We start from the raw sequence: 24,353 nt of genomic DNA on the forward strand, positions 1-24,353 counted from the left end.
AGTTGACTCTGTCCTAGTTGACTCAATAGTTGACTCAACTCGACCCGGTTCGGTCTGATTGGACTGGTTCCAGAAGAGTCATGGACTGACAGAAGAGCCCTACACGCACTTTTGACGGGTGACGATACATGCGACGGCTGCGAAGGTTGCTTTGACCGATTGATTATCCCCGATTCATCTACACACTCAATTTAGCCAAAATCAACCCAAAATCACGACAAAAATACGCCAAAGCTCACTGGAATTCAATCGAGAACTTACCCCGACAGCAAACGGTGAAAAACGTCGACGACGCGAATACCCACCGGTTGGGTTTTGAACGCACAATGCCGGAGAAGCCAACGGAGGTGCCGGTGAGACGTGGGGGTGGCTTGATCGGCGAAAAACGAGGAAAAATCGAGCGTGATTTGGGGTTTTTCCGACGAAGCTTCTTTAGCTTTTTCATGTCGATCGACGATGATTCACAGTGCGATAGGGCTTGGGTTTTGATCACCGGTCGACGATGAACACAATGGTAGTGGCGACAGGCTGAACAATGATCGTACAACAACGTATTCGGGGATGTATTCGGGGAGGCGACGGACGACTAAGTTTGGGATTTTGGGGGAAATTAAGGACTTGATTTGGGGATTTGATATATATATAACCCGACTTTAAACGCCTAAGGCATGGGTGGCTACCTGGGGTTAGGAGTTCGAATCTCGCAACACCTAATCTATTTTTTTCTACTGACCAAAAATGGTTAAATTTGAGAACAAGCCCTTGAACTTTTAGAAAAATTCAAAAATTATCATACAACTTTTAAAACTTGCAATTTGGTCCCTAAAATTAAATAAAAAATAATAAAAAATCGGGGGTGTGACAATAAATATTGATAATTTATGCCACTTCCATATTATATTTTAGGCTTCCTAAACTACTACTCTCATACTAAAAAAATATCATCAAAGCAAAGTAGCAGCGACTGAAACATTAAAAAGGTCAAAAGTGAATAAACGTAAGTATCATCTCTAGATTTAACTCGTTCTGATGTTTCCCGCGGACAACTGTTACAACTAACTGCACACAGAAAACTATTATAAATTAACGGCAACATGTCCGAAAAACACATCCTACATTATTTCGTAGACAAGATTTTATATTTTTAATTTAAAAGAAATCCATTGAACTGAAAGGGAATGAGGCGAGGGAAGAAGATCTGGTATCATCCAGTCGATGGCAGTTCCGGTATAAAACTGCAAATCCACATACCATCTACAAAGAGAAAAAATGAAATAATTTCAGCAGATTCGGCTTTTTATCATTTGTTCGCTTATACTATTAGATTAAAAGAACAGCAGTACTTGTAAGAAACTTACCCTTTTCAGAGCTCATCCTTCGCTGATTCTTGTTCAACAGTTTTGTCCTTGTTCTGTTCAATGAAGTTGATGATATCTTCCTTTGTCCTATCGCCCTTGTATGGAGGTATGTTCCCACTAGACGATCTAAAGTAAATAGTTGGTCAAAAAAAAGTGGAGAAGCAAATTGGTCAAAAAAAAAAAAACCTTTCCCAAAATGTAGGTCAGTTAACACAATAACACTCGGACTCAGAAGTGACTGTCAGATACGAGCGAGCGTCTAACACAGACATGTTTATTTTTTCTAAGCTTCCACATATTTGGAAGCATCTTGCAGGATCATATACCTGCATCCGTGTCCAAATATGCATCTGACACAAGTATGGTATCAAACATAATTGTTTCAAGAAAAATGAAGAGTTAGAGCAACATGGTCTAACACACATGATGTCAACACAACATATAGGAGATGCGAGTCCCTGCAACAATTAACGCCACTAAAGTACCAGTATATCTATTAAAGAGATTCTTCCTGATAATTTATCAAAAATCACTAACTAAATAATAATAAATCATCTTAGTGTTCTAAGAGAGTATTCTACCAACATAACCCATGGAGATTTTTTTAAAAAGCACTTCCAATAATTTCTATTATACTTCCTATCAAAAAAATATAATTTCTATTATACTCTTTCTAATCGGAGTGCAGCTAAAAACTTCAGCTGACCGAAACATATATAAAAAACTGAAGATGAAAATTTACAACTGGGATAATATTCAATATTATAGGAAGCAATAGTCTCTATTAAAACCAACTAAATAAAAGAAACTTACAAGTTTTGCAATCAAAACACTAGCATCTTTTTCGTAGTGGACAGCAATTTCATCCAAAATTGGGGCCAATTTCTTGCAATGTCCACACCAGGGGGGATAAAATTCAAGAAGAACTGCATAAAGAAAATCTTGAAATCATTTTACCACGAAAGGTGATTTCAAAAATAGAATTGCTTAATTATACATGAAAACTGAAGTCTCTCTCCAACAGCTGTAAATCACTTGAAAACTCAAACAACGCGGTCAAAGCATTACTCTACTTCCTAAATTAAGACTCACAAAATAGCCACCAGATAGCTCCCAAAATGAAAAAAAGAAAAGAAAAGAATAAGCTATACACTTCAAAGTTAAAATTTTAGATTCACATAACTATACCTTATCTTCACAACAAAAATAAGTTATCCACCAATTCATTCCAAATTCAAAGTTCCACACTGTTGGATGAAAAAACTGCATGCAATTCTAAGAATCTATTATGTCTTCTACATGATAAAACCATCCGATATCAAGAGTGACGGCCGACGGGGGATACAAACAGTAGACCATGACTACCAAAATGGTAAAGGGGGAAAACTGAAAGAACAGCAAGAATCTACCAATCACACACCATTTTTTCCTGATTTGAAAACCATGTTTTCTAGGGTATCAGCAACAACCACTTTCACAGGTTCATTATTCTCCTCAGGAACAGGTTCAGATTTTACATATGGTGGAATTTTTCCTTCCTGCAAAAGAGTACTTTAGGCAAACAGAACATAGAAAACAACCAAAAATATCTCATAACTCATACTTCCATATCCTATCAATAACTCATGAACTTAACCAGCACAAGCTACATAAAGTTGTGATTATACGAGAATTTTGATAGCAAGAAAGTACAAGTTTTATCATATTCTGAAAAAAAATATAAATCTAGAGAAGATGTTACCTTGTAATCCTTCACAAATGGTGCAATATCATCAGCCTTCAAATTTGGTTTCAAATACTTCTTTCCATCATTATTCTGAATGATGATTAGAGGTACTTGGCTTTCTTGCACTCCAAAATACTGTTTTCCAACAAAAAATAATAATTAGACTTGTGTAGCAAATGCAATAAACAAACTACTATATTGAAGTAGAGACTAACCTGGAAGGCAGCTTGACTAGCCTCAAGATCTCCCAAAAGGAAGCCAATTCCCTATTGTTTGTATTGCTCAGTAACTTCATGGTATTTAGATTTTAAGGAATCAATATCTTCACCGCTGAAGTTTGCAAACAACATAGCCTAACAGATTCAGAGTTTTCTATTAGTAGATTAACTTAAAGGATGTAAGGATCAAGTTATGACTCATGACAATCAAACCAAAATGATATAGAAGAGAATGCTCATAGAAAACTGAATAACACAGTCCAAACTCTAAAGTGCATTAAAGGTGAATGAAGATATTTATTTGGTAGTTCAAAATTGACAATTATTGGTATTCCAAGATAATGCTTGTTAGCAAACAAATGACAGCCACACTCTGATTTCTTTCAATGTATATAAGAACCATGGGAGAAAAAGAATGAGTGTCTGATTCTGCAAATTTACCTTATGATTCGGACTGTTATAGAACTTGATAACAAATGGGTGATTGTTTGGGTCCTTGTTAAAAAGTGTAACAAGAGGAATGCTAGATTTTTCAACAAACTTCTCTAGAGCTTCCACATTAAAATCCTGCAAGAAAATATCTTCAGTAAAAGATAATTGCAAATGGTACAAATGCATCTAACAACATAAGTGAATTTGCCCTTTTGTTCCACACGAGATTTCTGTTCTCGTTGAGCTCATCTTAGGACACTTGCGCTATCTTTTAACAGATGTGCCGCCCCAGCCAAACTCCCCACATGACAATGTCTTCTGCCCGGATCGACTGACAGAAGCCGGCCTTGGGTCCAAAAAGAGGGGTCGTGGCCCGCTTCCGATTCACGGAATAAGTAAAATAACGTTAGGGCTAAATAATCTTCGAGGTGTTATTGAGTCTCCTTCGGTTGGATCATCAGGGGGTTTACTGTGTTGTTGGGATGAAAATATTTTCCATCTGGAAAACCAGTACATTAGCAGAAGATTTATTGCCATTTCAGGGATATTTCGAGTGAATAATTTCAGATGCGGATTCATCAATGTTTATGGCCCTTCTGTGGAGGAGGAGAAAGTTAGTTTTTTTGAAGAATTAAGCATGTACATAAGTGGACTGAATCTACCTGTATGTGTGGGAGGAGATTTTAATGTTTATTTATATGAAGAGAAGTTTGGTAAAGGTCAAAACAGGAATTCAATGAGAATCTTCAGCCAGTTTATTCTTCAAACAGGATTAATTGATTTACCATTAAATGGTGACACGTTCACTTGGTGCAACAACCAAGATAACCCCACTTTTGTTATATTGGACCGGTTTTTGGTTGATGATCAATTTTTAGCAGCTTTTCCGGATATTGTTCAATCAATTCTTCCTAAGTCTGTCTCATATCACAATGCTATCAAGCTTGAAAATGGAGGAGTTAATTGGGGGAAAAACCGTTTAAACTATTTAATTATTTGATGGAGGAGGATGGGTTTGAGGAAATGGTAAGGAATTCTATTCAAGTATGCAAGAATAGTTACAGCAAATCTGGAATTTTCAGTATATTGCAGAAAACTAAATTGGCAATTAAGAATTGGGCTGGGAAGAGAGATCATTTTCCAGGAGCTTTGATTACTGATCTAGAAAGGAAGATTCACAAGCTGGAGGTTGATATTCAGCAACAGCAAGGTGTTTCTGACAGTGGAAGATTGCTGAATTGAATTCTCTTAGAGCAAAACTGTGGAAATTGTACAAGATTGAGGAGCAGATTTGGTTTCAAAATTCAAGATCTAAGTGGGTAGAAGATGGAGATCGAAATACTAGATTCTTCCATACTTGTGCTTCAATTAGGAGAAAGATGAATGCCTTGAATGCTTTAAATATTAAGGGGAAGATTGTGCAAAACCCGGCTGTGATTAAGGCCACTGTCAAGAAGCATTTCTTTAAAATATTTAATGTTCGATCTACCTTGGAAGTTGAGGACATAAGGCTGAACTTTCCCAGAATTTCATTGCAGCAGAGTTTGTTTTTAGAAAAAGAATTCTTAGAGGAGGAAATATGGGAAATTTTGAAGTCATGTGATAGCAATAAAGCTCCGGGGCCATATAGTTTAAATTTGGGCTTCTTCAAGAGATTTTGGCATGTTCTTAAGAAATTATGAATTTCTTTCACAACTTTTACTTGGGGAAAGAATGGGATCATGGGATTAATCATACCTTTATTACTCTTATTCCAAAGAGTTCTAACGGAGGTCTTGATGATTATGGCCTATAAGCTTAGTAGGTGGGTTATATAAAATCCTTTCTAAGTGTCTTTCGAGGAGATTAAGGAGTTGTATTTCAGATATCATTAGCCCAACTCAATTTGCATTCATATCAGGTCGCCAAATATTGGATTGTTCCCTAATTGCTAATGAAGGAATAGATTTTTGGAGGAAAAATGGACTCAAGGGCTGTGTTTTCAAGGTTGATTTCAAGAAGGCATATGATACAGTTGATTGGCCTATTCTATTCAAACTAATGGAGATGGGAATTAGTTCTAGATGGATTGGTTGGATCAGAAAATGCGTAACAACATCTGTTTCAGTTTTAGTTAATGGGGTTCCTTCTGAAGAATTCCCAATGGCAAAGGGTCTTCGCCAAGGTTGTTATTTATCTCCATTGTTGTTCAATTTGGTAGGGGAACTGCTACATTTGTTGATCAATAAGGTTGTTTCAGAGGGGTTATTTTCTGGCTAGGTTATTGGTAGAGAGGATGTGTCTTTTAAATTATCACACCAATTTGCGGATGATCTTATCATTTTTTGTGGTGCTTCGAGGATGTAGATTTTGAATGTAAAGAGGGTGCTTCGTGTGTTTGAAGTTATTTCTGGTTTACAATTGAATCTGAAGAAAAGTAAATTGTTTGGCGTTAATTCGAATGGAGATGAAATACAGGAGTGGGCAAATGCTATAGGATGTGCAGTTGGTCACTTTTCTTCAGAGTACCTAGGACTTCCTCTTGGGGCTAACAGAAACTCCTCACTTATTTGGGATCCAGTGGTTCAAAATTTCTATAACAAACTTGCTGGTTGGAAGGCATTGTCCCATTCATTAGCAGGGAGATTGGTACTGATAAAGTCGGTCTTATGTTCGCTTCCAACATATTATTTCTCTTTGCTTAAGGTACCAGCTTTGGTTAACAAAGCTCTTAATTCAGTTATGTCCAATTTTTTATGGGGAGGAGGAAATGGTAAAAACAAGATCCATTGGGTTAATTGGGATACTGTGTGCAAACCGAAGAATGAGGGTGGTTTAGGAGTTTTGAATCTTAATATGATGAACATAGCTCTTTTAAGGAAATGGTCCTGGAGGTATGCCAATGACAGGGATTCGGTTTGGAGGAAGATTATTTGTACTAAATATAACATGGATCATCGTTACTATTGTTTGACAGTAAGGTACCTCCTAAATTTTCTTGGATTTGGAGATCTGTGGTGAATAATCATTTCAAAGAAGACATTTTTGGTTTGAAATTTAGAAGCATGTGCAGTCTTCAAGTTGGCAATGGCAAAATTATTTGGTTTTGGCAAGATGTTTGGGCTATGGATCATCCACTCTTGGTCATTTTTCCTAGACTGTTTTCTATTTCCCTAAACAAGAATGGCAAATTAATTGAGTTTGGTGATTACAACACATTGGGATGGGTTTGGGATGTTCAGCTGAGAAGGAATTTGAATGATTGGGAATACGAACAGTGGTCTAATCTTATGGCAGTCATTTCGAATTTCTCACTATCCTTAGATTGTTCTGATGGGTTGCTTTGGAAAGGCACTGGGGATGGGGTGTATTCTGTTAAATCTTGTGTTACTGTTCTTACGGTTCTATTGGTTTGGAGGAGATCTGTTTCTGGAAGAACATAATATGGAGAGGGCTACTGTCTCCAAGAGTGGAGACATTTATGTGGAAAGTAGTTCTTCACAAGCTAGCTGTGAAGACAGCATTAGACAAAGAGGAGTTCAGGGTATTGAAGATGTGTTATGCCTTCTTTGTAAGATGATGGAAGAGTCTGCCTCTCACTTGTTTTTCTCTTGTTCGGTTGTGTGGTCTTTATGGAATAAACTGATGAAGTATTGGAGGATTAATTATGATTTTCATAATAATGCTAAAATCTTTCTCCTAGCCTGGGATGATTTGAATACAAATTCATCTATTTGGCGATTTATTCCAGGGGTTGTCCTTTGAACCACTTGGAAAATTAGGAATTCAATTGTATTCGAAGGGGGGAAGTTTGATCAAGCAGAATTTTTCTTCTTAGCAAGGTTTAGGCTTGCTTCATGGTTTTTAGCTAAGTTCAGAGAGGCTCCTATCTCTAAGGATTTACTAATATTGGATCCTTCCTTGTGGGATTCGTGTTCTTTGCACCCTAAACCGATTGTTTCCAAATTCCCTTGCTGTCCTCCCAATGGTTGTATTAAATTAAATGTTGATGCTGCTACTACATGTGATTGGAAAAGAAGTGGCTTGGGAGGTGTTTTAAAAGACGTTTCTGGTTTGATCTTAGGCTCTTTTAAGGAGTCTGCTAGTCTGGGGCCTCCTACCTTGATGGAATTAAAAGCTATTCAAAAGGGCTTATCATTTTTTGACACTTTTCGAGATCTAATCAATGATCACTTGATTATTGAGAGTGACAGCAAGGTGGCAGTGGATTGGATCAAGATAGTTGAAATATGCCCAGCCGTTTACGCTGCTATTGTTAAAGAGATTGTTGTTAGGCTTAATGATCTTGAGGGTGTTATTAGATGGGTCAATAGGACAACTAACCTAGAGGCAGATGCCCTAGTTAAGACTGGTATTGTAACACCCCAACCTGTACCCGACTCGAATACGAGTCTGAGGTGTCACATTGACTTTTCAAACTTTGACTCTGGACAAAATTCAAAGAAAATTTAAAACTTTCATTAAAATAAAAACGGTTTATTTACATAAATTGACCAAAATAATCAAAATCGATCAGAACATATTCAACTCAATCAATTAGTACATGCCAACTATATTCAAATTAACCAAGCACATTTAAATCATCTATTTTCTGATCTGAAATTTTGTAAGGGAGATGCTGACATGTCTTGCTCTTCTTCGCTTCTCTTCTCGCTTCTTTAACCTACGTGTGAAACAATCACACGCTAAGTCTATGACTTAGTGAGGCATTAAATTTATAAAGGAAACTCTAAATGCTTAAACATGTATGAACATATTACTTCATGATGTCACACAATCATTATATATAATATAATGTACACATATACACATCACACATTATTTCCATCATTAATCTTATTCTATTATCCACATTATTATCATTTATATCCTTTAATCATACTTTTCATCAACATATGACTCATTCAAACCATACGCTCATCATCATAACAATCATATAATATAGTTCATATCACAAAAACATATACTTCACCAGTACCATCTTCATTATTATCTCTTTGTTTAGCCCATGTACACTTTTGAGAACTATAAATATGTGAGTCTATTGAGGTTTTGTACTAATGTTGTCACCACAGCTCGCATAATTGCACCGAAGTGCCGCGTAGAATTGCACCGAAGTGCCATATAAAATGTCTCTAAGGACCACGTAGAAAATTCCTTAAGAATCATATACATATACAAAGGATTAAGTACGTGTCTCAAAAGACATCACACATGTTCCAAGGAATACATATATGTCCCGAAGGACCGCGTAAACCCTCGACTCTTGGCATGCCAACTATATCCCTAACTCTCATGACACATAACATGGGCATTATTATTTATGTCATTTCACGTATTCACATAGACACATAATTCACTTTCACCTTTCGCGTATCTTAGGTCACATAACTTAAATCACATATACATATAATCACGTAGATCACTTTTACACAACTTATATTAATTTTACACGTCATTTCAAATTTCTTATCACCTTGCTTATATCTTATTATTATGTCTTCTCATAGACATATATTCACATGTTCATATAGTTCACCATCTCATCATATAAATATGTACTCATTTCATTTCACATATAGTCTCATAATTTATCCTAGTATAAATCATATAACATTATTCCAACTCATAGTCATATATATATATATATATATATATATATATATATATATATATGTGTGTAGACACTCATTTTCTCCAATATATATATATATATATATAGTAATATAATATATTTTTTGAAAATGATTTTGAAAAATATAATATATAGTTTTCAAAAAAACGGTTTCCGAAAATATATATATAATATAGTTTTTTAAAAAATGTTTTTGAAAACTTATATACAATATACAAGTTTTAAAACATTTTGAAAGTTATATAATATATGGTTTTGAAATCATTTTGAAAATATAATGTATAGTTTTTAAAAAAACATTTTTGAAAAATTTATATAATATATAGTTTTAAAAACATTTTGAAAAACTTATATTATATTTTTAAAATCATTTTTGAAAACTATATAATATATAGTTTTGAAAACATTTTTAAGTATAATATATAGTTCAAAAAATATTTTTTTATATATTATATACACTATATTATTATTATTATTATTTCTTTTCATTTTATTCGTTTAATTTAATTTCATTTATCTTGTTTTGTGGTCCAGATCTAGGATCAGGTCTAAGTCCACTACTCGGGTCCAATAGATTTGGGGCCTGAACCAGCCTAAACCCAAAATTAGGGTTTACTCATCCAAGCAGAGCAGCGCCGCGCAGAGGAGGTCAAGGGTCAAGTTACAAACTGCGCGAGATTTCTGGCCGAGATCCCCGGGACTGACCCATCCCGGGGTGGCCGGTCACAACGGCCACGAACGAGTCCTGTATTTCGGAAGTCACAAACGACCGATGGTGGGTATAAATATTCCACCACCCATCGACCAGAGGGGACAGGGTCACCACCACGAGAAAACAAAACAGTGAACAAACACTGCCAACAAACCATCTACACAGAACCAACAAGATCACAGAACCCACAAGGCACCACAACCGAACAGAAAACCAACATCATCAAGCCAAGATATCAACGAGGAACGTTGGACAGAAAACAAGGCATCCATCGAACACATCGAGGCCAAAAAAATCAGCCAACAACAGGACATACAGAGATCAACAAGACACAACCAGAACGAGAGCCACAAAAAATACCACTGTAGCAACAGAGAAACATAACAGAAACATATAACCCACGATTACGCCGAACATCAACCATCAACAAAAAAGAAGACATTCGGAGCAACACAAAATCAAAGCAAAAATAGCAACACAGCCATCGGAAATCGCAAGGTTTCGTCGAAAAAAAGGTAAAACCCGAAAGGTTTTTTAGATCTGCTCTGGTAGAGGTGTTTTTAGGACGTTTGAGGCTCGGTTTCGGGTACACGGTAAGGAGGGGAACATTTTGAGGTTAATTTGGGTTTTCCGGCCGTCACGAGCGGCGGCCGGAAGAGGCGGCGGTGCGACGAGGATACCACTGGGCGGTGGCATGAACTCGGCCAAAGAAGGAGAAAGGGGAGAGAGTTCTCACACTCTCTCTCCTTTCAATTTTGAAGTGAGGAGGAAAATGAAGCAGGTTGGGCCATTTTGGCCTTTGTAATGCAAATATATAATTGGAGTTGAAACGACGCAGTTTTTGCCCAACATGTACCCGTGTTTTCGAGACTTTAGGGGGTAATGGCGTTTTGGTCCCCGTATGTTTGTATACTTTTATTTCAGTCATTTCATTAAGTTTCATTCTATTTTATTTTGAGTCTTCATATTTCAATATTTATATTTTCGTCACTAACGTTTTTTTTCAAAATTTAACCATTTTATTTATTATTTGTTCTTATTTTATTTCTCTATTTTTTGTGTTTCTTTTTTATCATTATTTTTTACTTAACTTTACTTGTCTTCAGTTTCACCTATTTATCTTATATATATATATATTATCTTTTTTTGTTTTCCTTTTTATTTAATATTTTTTTCTTCTACTTATTTTTTTTACTTATTCCATTTTCCCTTTAATTTATCCAATATTTGTTATCTAACATTTTTTTTACATTTTTTAGAAACTCTAGCCAATCAAAGGTGAACAATTCGAATCGAATACTTTTAAATTTTAATTTTAAATTTTCGCAATTAAGACAACCGACAAATTAATTGGTACCGAAAGGACGGTTCAAGGGTGCTAATCCTTCCTTGACCGTAACCGACTCCCGAACCCGACACGTTTCTCGTACAACGCAGATCATGTAAGATGGTGTCCGACCCACCTAAATTTGTTTTAAAGTGGTCGTGGCGACTCTAACTATTCAATCCAAGTCGAATCCCAATTCGGGGCCCAACCGAAAAACGGTTCCGACAATATGTATATGTATATATATCATTTTACCTATACTTATATTCACATGGTTTATGTTCTTCTTCTCATAATCACATATATCATATTTAATAACTTATATAATCTCATATAGCTTAAGATTCATTCTATTATATTTACCTATATCATGTAATCTATGACATACTTATAAACATGTATCACTTCTATCATTTCACTTATATATATATTAATCTAATCTATTTACTTGGTTCAATTTCATATACCTTATATGTCATAATTTTATTCAAGTACATGAGTTTTCCCCTTATAGCTTATCTTATATGTTCGTATTATCACTTATGTTCAAGCTTCCTAATTAATATAATATTCTCATTTCATTCTATGGTCAATCTTATTTAGTTTATCTCAATTCTTATTAAATCATATAATTCTATTATACTAATGCATATAAATGATCACCTAACTATGTACTTACCCAATTCATTTTTCTATTGTTCATATAACTTTTATACATGCTTACCCAGTTCAAATCGCTTCTCATAAAATCACTTATATCATATTCTCCTATTTTTACCTAATCTATCTTATAGACATGTATTCATATAGTCTCATATTTCATTGTTATATGGATTATATTTTATTCTCTTATTTCTCTCTATGTACATATATTTACACGTCTCACCATTTATATGTAGTTTACATTACATTTTCTTATATCACATAATAGTATTTTTACATAAATCATATAACACATACAAAAACATATCAATACATATAATCATGAATACATACAAATCAGGAAATTCACATACTTATATTCATGACTTAATGCACTACAACTATAGGAATTAGACTTATCGCAAGTCCAATTTCCACATAATCCTATATTAAAATAAGATGCACTCACCTTGGCCTCACTTGCTATCAATTACTCCTATGGCTTTCTTTCTCTTCTTGATAATTCTAACCTTTCAATCATTACGGAACTTGCTCTCAATCGATATCTACACAATCATGTATTTATACTATCAGTATCCCATTTGATATACTTGATCTATCCTTTCATAAACTGAAATAACGATTTATTCCATTTCTCATTAAAGTGCATCGATACATTCTACAATGTATCGATGCATCCCTTAACATGTGCATCGATACACTACCCATGCATCGATACACAAAGCACCTTCGATGTTTTAATCTTAAGGGGGGTGTATCAATGCACTTCCTATGCATCGATGAACTAATTGCATTCGCTATTTCCATTTTTAAGGGGTGCATTGATGCACTTCCTGTGCATCGATACACACTGAACAATATCTGGAAATTTACCCTTGATGCATCGGTACAGGTTGAATGTGTACCGATGCACACTAGCCCAAAATTCCATTTCGTGCACGAAAATCCACTCAAATAAACTCAAATACTTCATCTTTCATCCCCTTTCATGTTCTTAACTCATATACACATGCTTAAACCAATTTATATCCATATAAACCATCTTTAACTTCAAAATTCTATTCCTCATATGTAACTCAAGAATTATATCAACTTTGTAACATGTTTTAATTCCAATTCTATGGCTTCTAACTTCTTAATTAGACCCTTGACAAGTCAAATTTAACTTATCAACTTTCATTCAAGATTTCCTTTAAAAACTTCTAATCTTTAATCTCTCTTGACTCCTTTATCTTATGGTTTTAAGATAAATTAAGTTTTCCTTAAGCTTAATTATCATCTAATGATCAAAACCCCATCTTAAATTCGGCTAAATATCAACCAACAAGAGATCTTACCTTTTCTTATGGCTTCACGTGAAGAAGAAGGAGAAGAATAGAACTCTGGAGAAATCTCTCCTCTTCCACGTGGTTCCCTTATCTTATAAAGGGAAATAAAAATCTTACTTGTCAATTGACCGTTTTACCCTTTAATTCATTCAATAATTACCAAACAACCTTCAACTATATTTCCAATAAGTCATTAAACTATTTAACTATTCTACTTTTATCACCAAATTTCAAAAATTCTCATTTTAATCACTGACCCGGATTTCGGGATGTTACAAGTATAGGTTGATTTTTTAATTGTCGGTCAAGGTTGTTTTTTATGTTTTTTATTTTTACTTCTAAGGGACTTGCAGGTTGTTGTAACTCCTATGTACTTTTCAAGATTCTAATATACTTCTAAGTCACTCTTTTCCTCCTTCCACTGATTAAGGAGCTTCCTATGAGCTCCATTAATCATGAAAGGGGGGTTTAACGAGACCTCCTATTCTTATAAAAAAACATAAGTGAATTTGTATTTCAGTGATAATATAGACTATAGTCAATGCTCCAGGGTCCAGATAGATTAGCAATTCATGTATTGTTCTGCCATAATCATGGTTAAGTATCATATATTATATAATTTTGATAAATTAAGAATTTGTATTATATAGATTTTGACTTGTTCGTCAATTTGTGTCCCGTCATGTTTTTAGTTATTTTCCCCATTTCATGTAATTATATCATGCCAAACTTGCTAGGTGTAGCTCAAGATTACCTTGAAGTCAACAAAGAGTTCATCAAAAGGCTTGAAAAGTCTGACCACAGGGCCAGTCACTAATGATTCACCACAGGGAAGGTGCTTAGCATCCAAAGTATGACCAAATTCATAATCAGAACGCAATTTCTCAACAAGTGCTATATAACTCTCAAACTCTTCGCCAGAGAATTCTGGGAACACTCCAACCTAGAAATAAAACACATACACATATCAGCTAAACTTCGTAATTAAAAAAGAACGGAAACAGAAGAGCAAATAATTCTCAGAGAGCTTACAACTACTATCTTCTTGTCATCAATGAGCTTAGTAGCATCAACTGTCGACTTCAATTCAGCAGAAGCAGGACCGCTTTGTTTCTTCAAATACTCCACAATACCATCAGCTTCACGTGGACCTTTGTATTCTTGAACATCCTTCCTTCCATTTCTCAAAATTTTAAGTGTAGGGTAACCCCTGACATCATATTTATTTGCTAAACCTTTGTTTGCTTCCTCATTGGCATCAACTTTGGCAAGAATGACTGGAGGGTAGTGTTTACTTAATATAGATGCTACTTTCTCATACTACATAGGATACAAAGAAGTTTTGTTGTTATTACTTATTAGCCGACTAAGCATATAAATTATCAATAAAAACTGAGAACTTCGGGGGAAATGTAATTTGTTTACCTCAGGAGCAAGATTCTTACAGTGCCCATACCTAAAGTAGAAGTAAAATAATTCAGTGCAAGAGATAAACAAGACTAAAAAGGCATGTTAAGAAAATGAAAGGAATTTTAAATTTTAAACTTTAAAATTAAGTTAAATCTCTCAATAAAAAAGAATTTCAATGCTAAATTGAATAACCATTGCATAAAAATATATATCAATGGTCATAGAATCATGTTTGCAACATTCAGATAACAAATTATAGTACGGAATAAATAATAATATTTCAATAAACCAAAGCGATCGATCTGATGCACTACAACAAGAAATAGAAAAAGTTTTGATTCTTTAAAAAAATCATGAGTGAGACTGGTAGAGAGAGAAATAGAAAGCTTGAGACAGTTCATTCTTCTTCCGATAAGGAATGGACTGTTTTCATAGATAATCTTAGTAAGAGAGTTACTAGAAGAGAGTTGAGAGAGATCTTTGATATTTACGGTCGTGTTATAAGGATTTTTATTCCAAGTTTTATGGTGAAACCAAATTATAAGTCATCGACTTTTGCCTTTGTGCAATATGCGAAGGAGGAAGGTTGTAGAAGAGCGATTCAGAATGTCAATGGCACATTGATAGATGGGAGAAGAGTCTCAATGGGGGTTGCAAAGTATAGGAAGGAAAGGAGAAGAGCAACTGATGACAAAAGTTTCCAGGGGGAAGTAAAAAAGCAAGTGAGAGGGGAAGAAGATAGGCAGCAGATGGTTCTGGAGAAGCCGAATAGCCCTAGGGACGGCAGAACATACAAAGAGGTGGTGAACGTACAGGATAGAGAGGAGTATGATAGGGCGGGCAGTTATGAAAGACCGAATAAGGAAGCAGTTGTCTCTGTTGATGGGAGGAGGGAAGTTCCAGTGAGTAAAAGGACCAGAGAGGGTCTCTCAGGTATGGTTACTGGGATGAGGAATTTGTGGGAGATGCATATTCCCCCGGATGATTATAATTGGGTGAAAAGATCTTTAACTGGGATTATCAAACCTCATTTAGATTTGGAGATAGTGGTGAAGGGGCTGGCTGGTGAGGGGATTAAGGTTAAGGGAGCTAAATGGGGATTCACATGGAACTCATGTATCCTAATGTTTGGTTCGATGGAAGATTTTGAGGAGGCTTGGTCAAGCAGGCGGGAGGAACTGTTCTTCTGGTTTGACTGGCTTGATCCGGTTATGAATGTTGATGGTGTTCCGATGGCATTTTGTTCAATAGACTTAGTTGGAATCCCTTTACTTTGCTGGAATATCCCCTTTCTGGAAAAACTTGTATTAAGATGGGGGAAGCTGGTATGCTTTCATGAGTCGACGGTCAGAAAAGAGGACATGGCGGTAGCACGAGTTCTATTGAGGGTGGCCAGTCCTTTCGATATTCAGGAATCTGTTACATTGGGTTCGTATGGGAGATCTTTTAAGGTCAAAATTACTGTGGGATCGGTTAGTATAAAACAGGAGAGTTTTTCTGCAAAAAATTCTATGGTGGCGGGAGAAGGTGAGTTTAGAGATGAAGCTTCATCAGAGGAGGAAGAGGATCGGTACTCAGGAGGGGTGGGCGGTCTAGAATTGCTAGCTGTGGAGTCTAGGGACAAAGTAGACAGGAGGCTGGTAGGAGAAGTCGGTACATCAGAGGCAGGGGGTAAAGGGTTGGTAAGGGTGGATGGTGCAGATTTGGCAGGCGGCAAAGGGGGGCAGCATTTAATGTCGCAGGAAAATGAAGGTCAACATAGTGGTGCGAAGGTGTCAGACTTTCCTGGAAAAAATTTGAATTTGGAAGGGGATTTTCGAGGTCTTGGGTTAAGGAATGTCTTTCTTAATGAAAGTGATAAAGCCCAGTCAAAGGAATCCAGTGAGCCCAATTCAAATAATTCTAGAATTTCTATTTCTGGGCCAGCTTCGATTTTAAATAAATTGGGCTATGGTAAACTTAAAGAGTCTTAGGTGGAGGCAGTAGGAGAGCAACAGCAAAACGTTTTGTTTGAACCCAATGAGCAGAATTCGATTACTGTTTCATCAGATCATAACTCATTTTCGATAAGTGATGGGGACAAGGCTAGATTTCAGTCCCAGCCGTGTGGTATTCTAAAAGAGTCAAATAAAGATATGTTAGAGGCGGTAGAAGTGCTGGCCAAGGAAGTAAGCAGTGTAGAGGAAGCAGTGGTGGAAAGGGAAGCAAGGACAGTCACCACGGGTAGCATTCAGGGGTCAGGGCATAACAAAGGGTCTTTTGCAAAAGGTTTAAGAAGTTGGAGTCCATTAGAACAGTTGTCTAGGAGTATGCACATTAGAAATGCATCGATTGGAAGGTGGAGTTGTGGAGCTATATCTAGAGTTTATAGAAGATCTAGAAACAGAAAGGTGTGGTTTAACCCAAGTCGAGAGGAGGGGGCAGTGCGACCTTTGGTGTTGATGGATCTTAACAGGAATATCAGTAAGCCTATCCTAAGTAACTATTCTTTTCCCACTATTTTGGAGGGAAGTCCCACAGAGGTAGAGGTGGAAGGCGAATCCAGTTTCAATTCAGCAGGAGACAACTTTCAGCAGGCTAAGAGTGTAGAAGTGGTTGGTTCTGGGAGTCAGTGTAATCCAGTGAGTAGGAAGGAGAAGGGAAGAAGGAGAAGGATCTTGACTAGGGAAGCTCTGGATGTGGCTAGCATTCGTACAGTGTCTTCCTCTAATTTCTCGATTTTCTTGGAGGAGGCTTTGGCCACCTGGGAAGTTAGTAAAATTCTAGGTATTTCATTCAAAGAGGGGAAGAAGATATTCTTGGAAAAAATTATTAATCTTGAGGAGGGCTTGGTTAAAGATAGGGAAGGGATGAGCCCGGGGGAATAGGTTTCTGGTTTATTTCTTTACTCTGAGGATTTTCTGTTTTTCGTGTATATATGATGAAGATTAAGATAATTTCATGGAACGTCAGGGGCTTGGGTAGAAAGGAGAAATCTAGAGCTGTAGCAAATATGGTCAAGAAGCATAAGCCGTGTATTCTTCTCATCCAAGAAACTAAGTTAGAATTTTGTTCTCAGGCATTGTGGAGGAGGTTAGGTGGAAGGTTTCTTAATGGAGGAACTTTCGTTCCAGCAGTGGGTTCGGCAGGTGGACTGTTGGTCTTGTGGAATGATATGGTTTTCGAAGTTTCAAACAGCCATTTAACGGGCAGATTCATAGCAGTTTTTGGAAGGTTTAAGAATTCAAATGAAGAGTGTGTGATTATTAATGTTTATGGTCCTTCCATTGATTCAGAAAAGGAGGAATTTTTCAGGGAGTTGTTGGATTTTGTCGCTGCTCAAACAGTGGCAGTATGCATTGGGGGTGACTTAAATGTGTATCTTGATCCGGCTGAGAAGTTGGGAAAGTCTCAGAATTGGCTATCTATTGATATTCTTAGAAATTTTCTGGTGCAAACTAACTTAATAGATCTCCCTATGGTAGGGGGAAGGTTTACTTGGTGTAACAAAAGAGAGACTTCTACTTGGGTCAGACTTGACCGGTTTCTTATATCTGGGAATTTTCTGTTAAGTTTTCCGAATGTCGTGCAGAGCCTATTACCTAGGTCTTTATCTGATCATAATCCTGTCTTATTGGAGGAAAAAACAGTAGATTGGGGTCCTAAACCGTTCAGATTTTTTAATTATCTTCTAGAGGAGAAAGGTTTTGAGGAGTTGGTTCAATCGTCCTTGGAAAATTGGAGGGGGAGTAAGAGCAGAAGGGGGTTCTTCAGTTTTTTACAAGGTACAAAAAATCAATAAGAAATTGGTCTGGCAGTAAGTTTCATGGGATTGCAGAGTCTATTTCAAATTTGGAATTGAAGATCCAGGATTTAGAATTTAAGGCACAAGACGTTGTTCTCTCACAGCAGGAATGGGATCAGTTGTCTCAGTTCAGAACGAATCTCTAGAGGTTGTATAAGGTGGAAGAAAGTATTTGGTTTCAGAAGTCTAGGACAAAATGGATAAAGGATGGGGATAGAAATACAAGATTCTTTCATCTGTCTGCGTTAAACAGGAGCAAGAGGAACGAAATTACAAGTCTGATGATCAATGGTTCTGTTGTTTCAGATCCGGATTTGATAAAGGCACATATTACGAACTACTTTAAGAATGCTTACAGCTACAAGTCTATAATGGAAGTGGAAGCTTTATCTCTGGATTTCGCCAAGCTGACAGAAAGTCAATCTACAAAACTTGAGGAGCAGTTCAATGAACAGGAAATCTGGCAAGCGATAGCCTGTTCGGACAGCTCTAAAGCTCCAGGTCCGGATGGCTTCACAATAGGCTTCTTCAAGAAATGTTGGTCGACTCTAAAGGAGCATGTTTTGAGGTTTTTTCAAGATTTTTATTTGGGCAGGGATTGGGAACATGAGGTTAATCATGCGTTTATTACGCTCATTCCAAAGAAACTTAATTCGGATAGTGTGGGGGACTTTATGCCAATTAGTCTTGTGGGTAGTCTTTACAAGATTCTCTCTAAAGTGCTATCTAAGAGACTTAGCTGCTGTGTTGGTAACGTTATTAGTCAGTCTCAGTTCGCCTTTATACCGGGGAGACAGCTGCTGGATTGTGCCTTCATTGCGAATGAGGGAATTGATTATTGGAGAAAACAAGGGCTGAGAGGAGTAGTGCTAAAAGTTGATTTCCGTAGAGCCTATGATTCTGTGGAATGGCCTATTTTATTTAGAGCAATGACAGAGATGGGTTTTGGAAACAGATGGTCTGCTTGGATTTCACAATGTCTTTCAACAGCTTCGATTTCAATTCTTGTGAATGGGTCTCCTTCGGATGAGTTCCCAATGGAAAAAGGTTTACGACAAGGCTGTAGTCTCTCTCCATTATTGTTTAACATTGTGGGTGAGTTGCTTCATTTGATGCTTTCTAAAGCAGTGGACAAGGGACTATTCCAGGGGTTTACAATAGGCAAAAATGATAATACTACTAAGCTGTCTCATCTTCAGTTCGCTGACGACTTAATCATTTTTGCCAAGCTTCGATTTCTCAGCTCAAGAACGTTAAACGAGTGTTGAGGATTTTTAGTATAATGGCAGGTCTGCATTTAAATTTGGTAAAGAGTAAGCTGTTTGGGATTAACATGGAGGACGATGAATTAAAAGATTGGGCATCACAAGTGGGTTGCTCAGTAGGTTCCTTTCCAACAGAATATTTGGGCCTTCCTTTGGGTGCCAAGAAGAATTCAGAGGCTCTTTGGGATCCAGTTTTTAGGAACTTTAGTGCCAAACTTGCTGGGTGGAAAGCCTCATGTTTGTCATTGGCCGGTAGGACTGTTTTACTGAAATCGGTGTTATCTTCCTTACCAATTTTTTTCCTTTCTTTGTTTAGAATGCCTTGTATTATTGGTAAGAAGTTAAACTCGTTAATGGCCAATTTCCTATGGGGTGATAAGGAGGGAAAGAGGAGAATCCACTAGGTGAATTGGAGCTTGGTATGCAGACCAATAAATTGTGGTGGATTAGGTGTTCTTGATTTGAACCTCACTAATCGGGCTCTTCTAGGTAAGTGGGTGTGGAAATTTGCCAATGACAAAAATTCCATTTGGAAAGGTGTGTTGTGTAGCAGACATAAGGTCAGTAGCAATTCTTTGTCTATTAGGGAGGTCTCTCATCCTCATTCATCTTGGATTTTGAGAGGAATAGCTAATAATTATCTGAAGGATGATTCGGTGGGAGATTGTCTAAGGTCAAATTCGAAATTGAAAGTAGGAAATGGCAAGTCTATTTCTTTTTGGAATGACGTTTGGGCGGATGACTGTCCTCTGAAATTCCTTTTTCCAAGAATTTTTGTGCTCTCTCCTAATAAAGAGGGGAAAGTTGAGGAGTTTGGCAGCTTCGAATCGAGTGGTTGGGTGTGGACTGTCCAGACCAGGAGAAATTTGTGTGATTGGGAATTGGTCCAATGGTTGGAGTTGATGTCTAAGTTGAAGGATATTCAACTTTCAGAACTTGTGGATGATTTTTTATCGTGGACTGCTAGTGGAGATGGATTGTTCTCAGTTAAATCTTGTAGGAATACTCTTGGTATTATGTCTGGGGGTACTGCAGTGTGGACGAAAGGGGTTTGGCAGGGCTTTGCACCACCTCGGGTGGAAGCTTTCCTTTGGCAACTTGCTCATCAGAAAGTAGCTGTCAAAGTCGAGTTGGTCAAGAGAGGTCTACCCCTAGGGTATGATATTCTGTGTCCCTATTGTAAGAATCAGGAGGAATCTGTGCAGCATCTATTCATCTCTTGTATGGTGGTTTGGGAATTATGGAATAAGGTAGCTAATTTCTGGGATATTGCCATGGTTCTACCACAGGATCCTCCTTCTCTTCTTTGTTCCTGGGGTGAGTTGAGGGCGAAATCTACGATTTGGAAGTTAATTCCGGGAGCCATCTTTTGGTCTGTATGGAAATTTAGGAACGCAAGGGTTTTCGAAGGAACTCCTATTGACAAAGTGTCACTATTCTTCATTGTTAGATTCAGGATTGCTAAATGGTTCCTAGCCAAATTTCCGGGTATTACTATACAAGAGGATGTGTTGATTGGTAATCCATCTCTAGCAGATGGTGTTTCTTCTAGTAATGTTATTGATCGTGTTGTTTTGCGCTGGTTACCCCCACCAGTAGACTTCCTAAAGATGAATGTAGATGGAGCCGTTAGGCAGATTGATTCGGGTGGAGGTATTGGAGGTTTATTAAGAGATTGGAATGGTTGCACTCTTTTGACTTTCTCAGAGAGTATTGGTCAAGCAATCCCCCCTCTGGCTGAATTAAAAGCTATAAAAAGAGGCTTGGATATTTTTCTGTCTTCTAAGTGGGCTTCAGTAGCTAGGTTGATCGTCGAAAGTGATTGCTCGTCTGCAGTGGAATGGATTCATTCTACGGATCTGGCACCTATTTTTTTCTTGCCTATTGTTTTTCAGATTTCAAGGCTTATTAGTGATAAGGTTCATTCAGTTAGGTTGATTCCTAGGGAGTGTAATGGAGAGGCAGATATCTTAGCTAAGGAAGGGATTGGGTGATTGTAAGGGTCTTTTTTGATTTTCTTCATTTTGTGTGTAGGTTTTTATGATGGGAGGAGTGTTTCAGTCTTATGTCAAGCAATTTAGTGTTATTTTTAACTATTATGTAACTTTCAATATTTATAAAAGTTCCAAGGCACTCTTTCCCTCCTTCCTATGATTAATGACCTTTCTATAAGGTCCTTAGTTAAGAAGGGGGTTTTAATGAGGCCTTTCTTTCCTATCAAAAAAAATAAACCAAAGCGATCTACAGATGTAGCCCATTCTTGCAAAATTTGTTTACTAAGAAATATCATGTTAGCACAACATAATCACATGTAGCACTTTTCATTTTACTTAAGAAAGGCCAAACTTCAAGTCTTCAACAACCTAACAGATCGAAACCAATGCTTAAAAACTATAAAATATGAGGACTTTCATGATAAAAACTTTACTGTTTCCTCAGAATTTATGAGAGAATTTTCCGCAGCTTCCAAAAGTAAATGTTTCTTTGAGGAACTCTATAAGAACTCAATTATATCATTTCAAGATAAACAAATGTCGGATTGCAAAAAATTACGAGTTCAATTTTTCAAATTAATTTCTAATTTCTATCAAGTAAACTTACAGTTGTACACTGATCTCAAATTTTAACAACTGAAACTTAAAACTTCCTCCAGGAAAAACAAGATCTGGTAATAAACAGTAAAATGCACTAACAAAACTTTTCTAAAAATCGATTTTAGCCTCCTTAAATTCTAAATCAACAAATAAATTAATCGCATGCACTTGAATCCTCTCTTTTTTCATAAAAAATAAAATTAAGATCTAAAAACTAATAAGCAAAAATTATGTGCAAACGGGGGAAAAATGAAAGACTTACCAAGGAGCATAAAACTCAACGACGATAAACTTGTGCTTACTAACTGTATCAGTAAAGTTGGAATGATCCAAAGTCAAAACAAACTCCTTCGATTCACTGCTCTATTCAGCTGATATCGCCGTTACAGAGCATACGACTGCGGCCAAAACAAACCAAACTGAAACACTTCTCGCCATGATCGAAACTCTCCCTTTCCCTCACTTTATTTTTTTGGGTACTTGCTTTTTTTTCAGTCCTTAAGATTTAGCGGGTTTTAAGTAACGATATGAGAAAAGACTTAAGAAAGCAAATGAAGACCAGAAAGATGGTTCTTGCTAGTTTGGTACGGCACGCTTTGGAGTATGCGATGATGAGAAGAGGTTTTAGAAACTGGGTCTAATTTGGCTTTAGTCTCTCGATTATGTTAAAATTTACAAATTAGTTATTTTACTTTAATTTGACATAATTAACGTTTTTATTTCTATGGATTAATATATAATGTTTAACTTTGTTCTTAACTTGACACTTAAGAGAAAAATTTATCAACAGTCAGTATTCTTAAAGTATGTTAATGTTACTCATTGTTAGGTAGGACTCATAAATATATCGGTAAAGAAGAAAGTCTCGTAGTATGATTATGTGGGTTGGGGGTGCGGGGGCGCAGCCCCGTGGTACGGTACAAGGTTATTTTTGTAAATATGTACCAGAGTTTATTTATTATAAAAGTAGATGTAACATAAAACCTATGAGACATTGAATTGAATAAAAATTCTAGTGCTGCCTAAGGCACCTAGGACGTAAGCACATTGTTGAACCTCATTAAAATTATTGTGCTATTTTTGTTTTCTTTACCCGATTATTCAACAATTGTTATCATATGTCAGGAGCCAAATTCGAAATTGCAAAATTCGATGGTCAGGGTAACTTCGAATTATGGCAAACAAGGGTGAAAGATCTGTTGGCGCAATAAGGGATCATGAAGGCTTTGCGACCTACAAACCCGACGTCGATGGAGGAGGAAAATTAGGAAGAATTGCTGCAGCGAGCGGCAGGAACCATACGATTATGTTTGGTGGACGAGGTCATGTATCATGTTATGCATCTCTTGTCTCCAGATGAAATTTGGAAGAAGTTGGAAAGTCAGTTTATGTCCAAATCCTTAATGACTAAACTGTATCTAAAGCAGCGGTTGATGGGCTAAAGATGCATGATGATCATGATTTGGCGCAACACGTGAATGTCTTTAATCAAATCGTTTCTGATTTGGCTCGGCTTGATGTGAAAATTGAGGATGAAGACAAAACGATGATTCTGTTGTGTTCGTTGCCTCCCTCTTACGAACACATAGTGACTACTCTTACATATGGGAAAGAGACTATCAAAGTTGAGGAGATTACTGCAGCCTTGTTTGCTCACAACCAGTGGAAATAGAATGCAGGGGAAAGCTCTCAAGCTGGTAGCTTATATGTCAAGGGTAATCGAGACCGTGGACAGAAGCCAGAGAAGGCAGGGTCTGGGAAGCGGAATTTCAGATCCAAATCTAGGGATAAGAAGACAATTCACTGTTACAAGTGCAAGGAGGCGGGACATATGAAGCGAGACTATCTGAAGTTGAAAAAGCAGACTGATGAGAAGTGTGATGACTCATCCAAGTCTGTGA

General features: G+C 36.8%; 1 pseudogene; it reads right to left on the reverse strand.

Annotated features, from left to right (window-relative positions):
* Positions 1 to 1,460: 1,460 nt before the first annotated feature.
* On the reverse strand, positions 1,461 to 23,002 carry LOC120130056 (annotated as a pseudogene).
* Positions 23,003 to 24,353: the final 1,351 nt, after the last annotated feature.

Source organism: Hibiscus syriacus, unplaced genomic scaffold (genome assembly GCF_006381635.1).
Source record: "Hibiscus syriacus cultivar Baekdansim isolate YM2019G1 unplaced genomic scaffold, ASM638163v2 tig00110505_pilon, whole genome shotgun sequence".
Taxonomy (NCBI): domain Eukaryota; kingdom Viridiplantae; phylum Streptophyta; class Magnoliopsida; order Malvales; family Malvaceae; genus Hibiscus; species Hibiscus syriacus.